The sequence below is a fragment of the Phyllobates terribilis genome, unplaced genomic scaffold (assembly GCF_046119375.1).
Source record: "Phyllobates terribilis strain yellow unplaced genomic scaffold, ASM4611937v1 Scaffold_7__3_contigs__length_470593459, whole genome shotgun sequence".
NCBI lineage: Eukaryota > Metazoa > Chordata > Amphibia > Anura > Dendrobatidae > Phyllobates > Phyllobates terribilis.
Genome location: NW_027362767.1, coordinates 206602279 through 206615058, shown reverse-complemented (window position 1 = coordinate 206615058; position 12780 = coordinate 206602279).

Sequence of the window (12780 nt, the reverse complement as noted above, 5' to 3'; positions counted from 1 at the left end):
GCTGTATATATAATGTACTGATAATACTGGGTTGTACTCACTTATACTGAGCCCTGTATATATAATGTACTGATAATACAGGGGTGTACTCACTTATGCTGAGCGCTGTACATATAATGTACTGATAATACAAGGGGGTGTACTCACTTAAACTGAACGCTGTATATATAATGTACTGATAATACAGGGGTGTACTCACTTATACTGAGCGCTGTATATTTAATGTGCTGATAATACAGGGGGGTGTACTCACTTTTGCTGAGCACTGTATATATAATGTACTGATAATACAGGGGTGTACTCACTTTTGCTGAGCACTGTATATATAATGTACTGATAATAGGTGGGTGTACTCATTTATACTGAGCACTGTATATATAATGTACTGATAATACAGGGGTGTACTCACTTATGCTGAGTGCTGTATATATAATGTACTGATAATACAGGGGTGTACTCACTTATACTGAGCGCTGTATATATAATATACTGATAATACATGGGTGTACTCACTTATACTGAGCACTGTATATATAATGTACTTATAATACAGGGGTGTACTCACTTATGCTGAGTGCTGTATATATAATGTACTGATAATACAGGGGTGTACTCACTTATGCTGAGTGCTGTATATATAATGTACTGATAATACAGGGGTGTACTCACTTATACTGAGCTCTGTATATATAATGTACTGATAATACAGGGGTGTACTCAATTATACTGAGCGCTGTATATATAATGTACTGATAATACAGGGGTGTACTCACATATACTGAGCCCTGTATATATAATGTACTGATAATACAGGGGTGTACTCACTTATACTGAGCTCTGTATATATAATGTACTGATAATACAGGGGTGTACTCAATTATACTGAGCTCGGTATATGTAATGTACTGATAATACAGGGGTGCACTCACTTATACTGAGAGCTGTATATATAATGTACTTATAATACAGGGGTGTACTCACTTATACTGTGCGCTGTATATATAATTTACTTATAATAGAGGGGTGTACTCACTTATACTGAACTCTGTATATTTAATGTACTGATAATACAGGGGGTGTACTCACTTATACTGAGAGCTGTATATATAATGTACTTATAATACAGGGGTGTACTCACTTATACTGTGCGCTGTATATATAATGTACTTATAATACAGGGGTGTACTCACTTATACTGAGCCCTGTATATATAATGTACTGATAATACAGGGGTGTACTCACTTATACTGAACTCTGTATATATAATGTACTGATATTACAAGGGGTGTACTCACTTATACTGAGCACTGTATATATAATGTACTGATAATACAGGGGTGTACTCACTTATACTGAGCCCTGTATATATAATGTACTGATAATACAGGGGTGTACTCACTTATACTGAGCGCTGTATATATAATGTACTGATAATACAGGGGTGTACTCACTTATGCTGAGTGCTGTATATATAATGTACTGATAATACAGGAGTGTACTCACTTATACTGAGCTCTGTATATATAATGTACTGATAATACAGGGGTGTACTCAATTATACTGAGCGCTGTATATATAATGTACTGATAATACAGGGGTGTACTCACTTATACTGAGCGCTGTATATATAATGTACTGATAATACAGGGGTGTACTCACTTATACTGAGCACTGTATATATAATGTACTGATAATACAGGGGTGTACTCACTTATACTGAGAGCTGTATATATAATGTACTTATAATACAGGGGTGTACTCACTTATACTGTGCGCTGTATATATAATTTACTTATAATAGAGGGGTGTACTCACTTATACTGAACTCTGTATATATAATGTGCTGATAATACAGGGGGTGTACTCACTTATACTGAGCCCTGTATATATAATGTACTGATAATACAGGGGTGTACTCAATTATACTGAGCGCTGTATATATAATGTACTGATAATACAGGGGTGTACTCACTTATACTGAGCGTTGTATATATAATGTACTGATAATACAGGGGTGTACTCACTTATACTGAGCACTGTATATATAATGTACTGATAATACAGGGGTGTACTCACTTATACTGAGAGCTGTATATATAATGTACTTATAATACAGGGGTGTACTTACTTATACTGTGCACTGTATATATAATGTACTTATAATACAGCGGTGTACTCACTTATACTGAGCCCTGTATATATAATGTACTGATAATACAGGGGTGTACTCACTTATACTGAGCACTGTATATATAATGTACTGATAATACAGGGGTGTACTCACTTATACTGAGCTCTGTATATATAATGTACTGATAATACAGGGGGGTGTACTCACTTATACTGAGCGCTGTATATATAATGTACTGATAATACAGGGGTGTACTCACTTATACTGAACTCTGTATATATAATGTACTGATAATACAAGGGGTGTACTCACTTATACTGAGCACTGTATATATAATGTACTGATAATACAGGGGTGTACTCACTTATACTGAGCCCTGTATATATAATGTACTGATAATACAGAGGTGTACTGACTTATACTGAGCGCTGTATATATAATGTACTGATAATACAAGGGGTGTACTCACTTATACTGAGCGCTGTATATATAATGTACTGATAATACAGGGGGGTGTACTCACTTATACTGAGCGCTGTTTATATAATGTACTGAAAATACAGGGGTGTACTCACTTATACTGAGCCCTGTATATATAATGTACTGATAATACAGGGGTGTACTCACTTATACTGAGCACTGTATATATAATGTACTGATAATACAGGGATGTACTCACTTATTCTGAGCTCTGTATATATAATGTACTGATAATACAGGGATGTACTCACTTATGCTGAGCGCTGTATATATAATGTACTGATAATACAGGGGTGTACTCACTTATGCTGAGTTGTGTATATATAATGTACTGATAATACAGGGGTGTAATCACTTATACTGAGCACAGTATATATAATGTACTGATAATACAGGGGTCTACTCACTTATACTGATTTCTGTATATATAATGTACTGATAATACAGGGGTGTACTCACTTATACTGAGCCCTGTATATATAATGTACTGATAATAGAGGGGGGTGTACTCACTTATACTCAGCCCTGTATATATAATGTACTGAAAATACAGGGGGGTGTACTCACTTATACTGAGCGCTGTATATATAATGTACTGATAATACAGGGGTGTACTCACTTATACTGAGCACTGTATATATAATGTACTGATAATACAGAGGTGTACTCACTTATACTGAGCCCTGTATATATAATGTACTGATAATACAGGGGTGTACTCACTTATACTGAGCCCTGTATATATAATGTACTGATAATACAGGGGTGTACTCACTTATACTGAGCGCTGTATATATAATGTACTGATAATACAGGGGTGTACTCACTTATACTGAGCACTGTATATATAATGTACTGATAATACAGAGGTGTACTCACTTATACTGAGCCCTGTATATATAATGTACTGATAATACAGGGGTGTACTCACTTATAATGAGCCCTGTATATATAATGTACTGATAATACAGGGGTGTACTCACTTATACTGAGCGCTGTATATATAATGTACTGATAATACAGGGGTGTACTCACTTATACTGAGCACTGTATATATAATGTACTGATAATACAGGGGTGTACTCACTTATACTCAGCCCTGTATATATAATGTACTGATAATACAGGGGTGTACTCACTTATACTGAGCGCTGTATATATAATGTACTAATAATACAGGGGTGTACTCACTTATACTGAGCCCTGTATATATAATGTACTGATAATACAGGGGTGTACTCACTTATACTGAGCCCTGTATATATAATGTACTGATAATACAGGGGTGTACTCACTTATACTGAGCGCTGTATATATAATGTGCTGATAATACAGGGGTGTACTCACTTATACTGAGCCCTGTATATATAATGTACTGATAATAAAGGTGTGCACTCACTTATACTGAGCCCTGTATATATAATGTACTGATAATACAGGGGTGTACTCACTTATGCTGAGCCCTGTATATGTAATATACTGATAATACAGGGGTGTACTCACTTATACTGAGTGCTGTATATATAATGTACTGACAATACAGGGGTGTACTCACTTATACTGAGTGCTGTATTTATAATGTGCTGATAATACAGGGGGTGTACTCACTTATACTGAGCACTGTATATATAATGTACTGATAATACAGGGGTGTACCCACTTATACTGAGCACTGTATATATAATGTACTGATAATACAGGGGTGTACTCACTTATACTGAGTGCTGTATATATAATGTGCTGATAATACAGGGGTGTACTCACTTATACTGAGCACTGTATATATAATGTACTGATAATTCAGGGGTGTACTCACTTATACTGAGCGCTATATATATAATGTACTGATAATACAGGGGTGTACTCACTTATACTCAGCCCTGTATATATAATGTACTGATAATACAGGGGGTGTACTCACTTATACTGAGCGCTGTATATATAATGTACTGATAATACAGGGGTGTACTCACTTATACTGAGCCCTGTATATATAATGTACTTATAATACAGGGGTGTTCTCACTTATACTGAGAGCTGTATATATAATGTACTGATAATACAGGGGTGTACTCACTTACACTGAGCACTGTATATATAATGTACTGATAATACAGGGGTGTACTCACTTATACTGAGCCCTGTATATTTAATGTACTGATAATACAGGGGTGTACTCACTTATACTGAGCGCTGTATATATAATGTGCTGATAATACAGGGGTGTACTCACTTATACTGAGCGCTGCATATATAATGTACTGATAATACAGGAGTGTACTCACTTATACTGAGCACTGTATATATAATGTACTGATAATACAGGGGTGTACTCACTTATGCTGAGCCCTGTATATATAATATACTGATAATACAGGGGTGTACTCACTTATACTGAGTGCTGTATATATAATGTACTGACAATACAGGGGTGTACTCACTTCTACTGAGCACTGTATATATAATGTGCTGATAATACAGGGGGTGTACTCACTTATACTGAGCACTGTATATATAATGTACTGATAATACAGGGGTGTACTCACTTATACTGAGCACTGTATATATAATGTACTGATAATACAGGGGTGTACTCACTTATACTGAGTGCTGTATATATAATGTGCTGATAATACAGGGGGTGTACTCACTTATACTGAGCACTGTATATATAATGTACTGATAATACAGGGGTGTACTCACTTATACTGAGTGCTGTATATATAATGTACTGACAATACAGGGGTGTACTCACTTATACTGAGCGCTGTATATATAATGTGCTGATAATACAGGGGGTGTACTCACTTATACTGAGCGCTGTATATATAATGTACTGATAATACAGGGGTGTACTCACTTACACTGAGCGCTGTATATATAATGTACTGATAATACAGGGGTGTACTCACTTATACTCAGCCCTGTATATATAATGCACTGATAATACAGGGGTGTACTCCCTTATACTGAGCTCTGTTTATATAATGTTCTGACAATACAGGGGTGTACTCACTTACACTGAGCGCTGTATATATAATGTACTGATAATACAGGAGTGTACTCACTTATACTGAGCACTGTATATATAATGTACTGATAATACAGGGGTGTACTCACTTATACTGAGCTCTGTATATATAATGTACTGATAATACAGGGGTGTACTCACTTATACTGAGCACTGTATATATAATGTACTGATAATACAGGGGTGTACTCACTTATACTCAGCCCTGTATATATAATGTACTGATAATACAGGGGGTGTACTCACTTATACTGAGCTCTGTTTATATAATGTTCTGACAATACAGGGATGTACTCACTTATACTGAGCTCTGTATATATAATGTACTGATAATATAGGGGTGTACTCACTTATACTGAGCACTGTATATATAATGTACTGATAATACAGGGGTGTACTCACTTATACTGAGCGCTGTATATATAATGTACTGATAATACAGTGGTGTACTCACTTATACTGAGCGCTGTATATATAATGTACTGATAATACAGGGGTGTACTCACTTATACTGAGCACTGTATATATAATGTACTGATAATACAGTGGTGTACTCACTTATACTGAGCGCTGTATATATAATGTACTGATAATACAGGGGGGTGTACTCACTTACACTGAGCACTGTATATATAATGTACTGATAATACAGGGGTGTATTCACTTACACTGAGCACTGTATATATAATGTACTGATAATACAGGGGTGTACTCACTTATACTGAGCCCTGTATATATAATGTACTGATAATACAGGGGTGTACTCATTTATACTGAGCTCTGTATATATAATGTACTGATAATACAGGGGTGTTCTCACTTATACTGAGCGCTGTATATATGATGTACTGATAATACAGGGGTGTACTCACTTATACTGAGCGCTGTATATATAATGTACTGATAGTACAGGGGTGTACTCACTTATACTGAGCTCTGTATATATAATGTACTGATAATACAGGGGGTGTACTCACTTATACTGAGCACTGTATATATAATGTACTGATAATACAGGGGGGTGTACTCACTTATACTGAGCCCTGTATGTATAATGTACTGATAATACAGGGGTGTACTCACTTATACTGAGCACTGTATATATAATGTGCTGATAATACAGGGGTGTACTCACTCATACTGAGCACTGTATATATAATGTACTGATAATACAGGGGTGTACTCACTTATACTGAGCACTGTATATATAATGTACTGATAATACAGGGGTGTACTCACTTATACTGAGCCCTGTATATATAATGTACTGATAATATAGGGGTGTACTCACTTATACTGAGCCCTGTATATATAATGTACTGATAATACAGGGGTGTACTCATTTATACTGAGCTCTGTATATATAATGTACTGATAATACAGGGGTGTACTCACTTATACTGAGCACTGTATATATAATGTACTGATAATACAGGGGTGTACTCACTCATACTGAGCACTGTATATATAATGTACTGATAATACAGGGGTGTACTCACTTATACTGATCTCTGTATATATAATGTACTGATAATACAGGGGTGTACTCACTTATACTGAGCCCTGTATATATAATGTACTGATAATACAGGGGTGTACTCACTTATACTGAGCTCTGTATATATAATGTACTGATAATACAGGGGTGTACTCACTTATACTGAGCGCTGTATATATAATGTACTGATAATACAGGGGTGTACTCACTTATACTGAGCCCTGTATATATAATGTACTGATAATACAGGGGTGTACTCACTTATGCTGAGCGCTGTATATATAATGTACTGATAATACTGGGTTGTACTCACTTATACTGAGCCCTGTATATATAATGTACTGATAATACAGGGGTGTACTCACTTATACTGAGCTCTGTATATATAATGTACTGATAATACAGGGGTGTACTCACTTATGCTGAGCGCTGTACATATAATGTACTGATAATACAAGGGGGTGTACTCACTTAAACTGAACGCTGTATATATAATGTACTGATAATACAGGGGTGTACTCACTTATACTGAGCGCTGTATATTTAATGTGCTGATAATACAGGGGGGTGTACTCACTTTTGCTGAGCACTGTATATATAATGTACTGATAATACAGGGGTGTACTCACTTTTGCTGAGCACTGTATATATAATGTACTGATAATAGGTGGGTGTACTCATTTATACTGAGCACTGTATATATAATGTACTGATAATACAGGGGTGTACTCACTTATGCTGAGTGCTGTATATATAATGTACTGATAATACAGGGGTGTACTCACTTATACTGAGCGCTGTATATATAATATACTGATAATACATGGGTGTACTCACTTATACTGAGCACTGTATATATAATGTACTTATAATACAGGGGTGTACTCACTTATGCTGAGTGCTGTATATATAATGTACTGATAATACAGGGGTGTACTCACTTATGCTGAGTGCTGTATATATAATGTACTGATAATACAGGGGTGTACTCACTTATACTGAGCTCTGTATATATAATGTACTGATAATACAGGGGTGTACTCAATTATACTGAGCGCTGTATATATAATGTACTGATAATACAGGGGTGTACTCACATATACTGAGCCCTGTATATATAATGTACTGATAATACAGGGGTGTACTCACTTATACTGAGCTCTGTATATATAATGTACTGATAATACAGGGGTGTACTCAATTATACTGAGCTCGGTATATGTAATGTACTGATAATACAGGGGTGCACTCACTTATACTGAGAGCTGTATATATAATGTACTTATAATACAGGGGTGTACTCACTTATACTGTGCGCTGTATATATAATTTACTTATAATAGAGGGGTGTACTCACTTATACTGAACTCTGTATATTTAATGTACTGATAATACAGGGGGTGTACTCACTTATACTGAGAGCTGTATATATAATGTACTTATAATACAGGGGTGTACTCACTTATACTGTGCGCTGTATATATAATGTACTTATAATACAGGGGTGTACTCACTTATACTGAGCCCTGTATATATAATGTACTGATAATACAGGGGTGTACTCACTTATACTGAACTCTGTATATATAATGTACTGATATTACAAGGGGTGTACTCACTTATACTGAGCACTGTATATATAATGTACTGATAATACAGGGGTGTACTCACTTATACTGAGCCCTGTATATATAATGTACTGATAATACAGGGGTGTACTCACTTATACTGAGCGCTGTATATATAATGTACTGATAATACAGGGGTGTACTCACTTATGCTGAGCACTGTATATATAATGTACTGATAATACAGGGGTGTACTCACTTATACTGAGCTCTGTATATATAATGTACTGATAATACAGGGGGGTGTACTCACTTATACTGAGCACTGTATATATAATGTACTGATAATACAGGGGTGTACTCACTTATGCTGAGCCCTGTATATATAATATACTGATAATACAGGGGTGTACTCACTTATACTGAGTGCTGTATATATAATGTACTGACAATACAGGGGTGTACTCACTTATACTGAGTGCTGTATTTATAATGTGCTGATAATACAGGGGGTGTACTCACTTATACTGAGCACTGTATATATAATGTACTGATAATACAGGGGTGTACCCACTTATACTGAGCACTGTATATATAATGTACTGATAATACAGGGGTGTACTCACTTATACTGAGTGCTGTATATATAATGTGCTGATAATACAGGGGGTGTACTCACTTATACTGAGCACTGTATATATAATGTACTGATAATACAGGGGTGTACTCACTTATACTGAGTGCTGTATATATAATGTACTGACAATACAGGGGTGTACTCACTTATACTGAGCGCTGTATATATAATGTGCTGATAATACAGGGGGTGTACTCACTTATACTGAGCACTGTATATATATAATGTACTGATAATTCAGGGGTGTACTCACTTATACTGAGCGCTATATATATAATGTACTGATAATACAGGGGTGTACTCACTTATACTCAGCCCTGTATATATAATGTACTGATAATACAGGGGGTGTACTCACTTATACTGAGCGCTGTATATATAATGTACTGATAATACAGGGGTGTACTCACTTATACTGAGCCCTGTATATATAATGTACTTATAATACAGGGGTGTTCTCACTTATACTGAGAGCTGTATATATAATGTACTGATAATACAGGGGTGTACTCACTTACACTGAGCACTGTATATATAATGTACTGATAATACAGGGGTGTACTCACTTATACTGAGCCCTGTATATTTAATGTACTGATAATACAGGGGTGTACTCACTTATACTGAGCGCTGTATATATAATGTGCTGATAATACAGGGGTGTACTCACTTATACTGAGCGCTGCATATATAATGTACTGATAATACAGGGGTGTACTCACTTATACTGAGCACTGTATATATAATGTACTGATAATACAGGGGTGTACTCACTTATGCTGAGCCCTGTATATATAATATACTGATAATACAGGGGTGTACTCACTTATACTGAGTGCTGTATATATAATGTACTGACAATACAGGGGTGTACTCACTTCTACTGAGCACTGTATATATAATGTGCTGATAATACAGGGGGTGTACTCACTTATACTGAGCACTGTATATATAATGTACTGATAATACAGGGGTGTACTCACTTATACTGAGCACTGTATATATAATGTACTGATAATACAGGGGTGTACTCACTTATACTGAGTGCTGTATATATAATGTGCTGATAATACAGGGGGTGTACTCACTTATACTGAGCACTGTATATATAATGTACTGATAATACAGGGGTGTACTCACTTATACTGAGTGCTGTATATATAATGTACTGACAATACAGGGGTGTACTCACTTATACTTAGCGCTGTATATATAATGTGCTGATAATACAGGGGGTGTACTCACTTATACTGAGCGCTGTATATATAATGTACTGATAATACAGGGGTGTACTCACTTACACTGAGCGCTGTATATATAATGTACTGATAATACAGGGGTGTACTCACTTATACTCAGCCCTGTATATATAATGCACTGATAATACAGGGGTGTACTCACTTATACTGAGCTCTGTTTATATAATGTTCTGACAATACAGGGGTGTACTCACTTACACTGAGCGCTGTATATATAATGTACTGATAATACAGGAGTGTACTCACTTATACTGAGAACTGTATATATAATGTACTGATAATACAGGGGTGTACTCACTTATACTGAGCTCTGTATATATAATGTACTGATAATACAGGGGTGTACTCACTTATACTGAGCACTGTATATATAATGTACTGATAATACAGGGGTGTACTCACTTATACTCAGCCCTGTATATATAATGTACTGATAATACAGGGGGTGTACTCACTTATACTGAGCTCTGTTTATATAATGTTCTGACAATACAGGGATGTACTCACTTATACTGAGCTCTGTATATATAATGTACTGATAATATAGGGGTGTACTCACTTATACTGAGCACTGTATATATAATGTACTGATAATACAGGGGTGTACTCACTTATACTGAGCGCTGTATATATAATGTACTGATAATACAGTGGTGTACTCACTTATACTGAGCGCTGTATATATAATGTACTGATAATACAGGGGTGTACTCACTTATACTGAGCACTGTATATATAATGTACTGATAATACAGTGGTGTACTCACTTATACTGAGCGCTGTATATATAATGTACTGATAATACAGGGGGGTGTACTCACTTACACTGAGCACTGTATATATAATGTACTGATAATACAGGGGTGTATTCACTTACACTGAGCACTGTATATATAATGTACTGATAATACAGGGGTGTACTCACTTATACTGAGCCCTGTATATATAATGTACTGATAATACAGGGGTGTACTCATTTATACTGAGCTCTGTATATATAATGTACTGATAATACAGGGGTGTTCTCACTTATACTGAGCGCTGTATATATGATGTACTGATAATACAGGGGTGTACTCACTTATACTGAGCGCTGTATATATAATGTACTGATAGTACAGGGGTGTACTCACTTATACTGAGCTCTGTATGTATAATGTACTGATAATACAGGGGGTGTACTCACTTATACTGAGCACTGTATATATAATGTACTGATAATACAGGGGGGTGTACTCACTTATACTGAGCCCTGTATATATAATGTACTGATAATACAGGGGTGTACTCACTTATACTGAGCACTGTATATATAATGTGCTGATAATACAGGGGTGTACTCACTCATACTGAGCACTGTATATATAATGTACTGATAATACAGGGGTGTACTCACTTATACTGAGCACTGTATATATAATGTACTGATAATACAGGGGTGTACTCACTTATACTGAGCACTGTATATATAATGTACTGATAATACAGGGGTGTACTCACTTATACTGAGCACTGTATATATAATGTACTGATAATACAGGGGTGTTCTCACTTATACTGAGCGCTGTATATATAATGTACTGATAATACAGGGGTGTACTCACTTATACTCAGCCCTGTATATATAATGTACTGATAATACAGGGGGTGTACTCACTTATACTGAGCGCTGTATATATAATGTACTGATAATACAGGGGTGTACTCACTTATACTGAGCCCTGTATATATAATGTACTTATAATACAGGGGTGTTCTCACTTATACTGAGAGCTGTATATATAATGTACTGATAATACAGGGGTGTACTCACTTACACTGAGCACTGTATATATAATGTACTGATAATACAGGGGTGTACTCACTTATACTGAGCCCTGTATATATAATGTACTGATAATGCAGGGGTATACTCACTTATACTGAGCGCTGTATATATAATGTGCTGATAATACAGGGGTGTACTCACTTATACTGAGCGCTGCATATATAATGTACTGATAATACAGGGGTGTACTCACTTATACTGAGCACTGTATATATAATGTACTGATAATACAGGGGTGTACTCACTTATGCTGAGCCCTGTATATATAATATACTGATAATACAGGGGTGTACTCACTTATACTGAGTGCTGTATATATAATGTACTGACAATACAGGGGTGTACTCA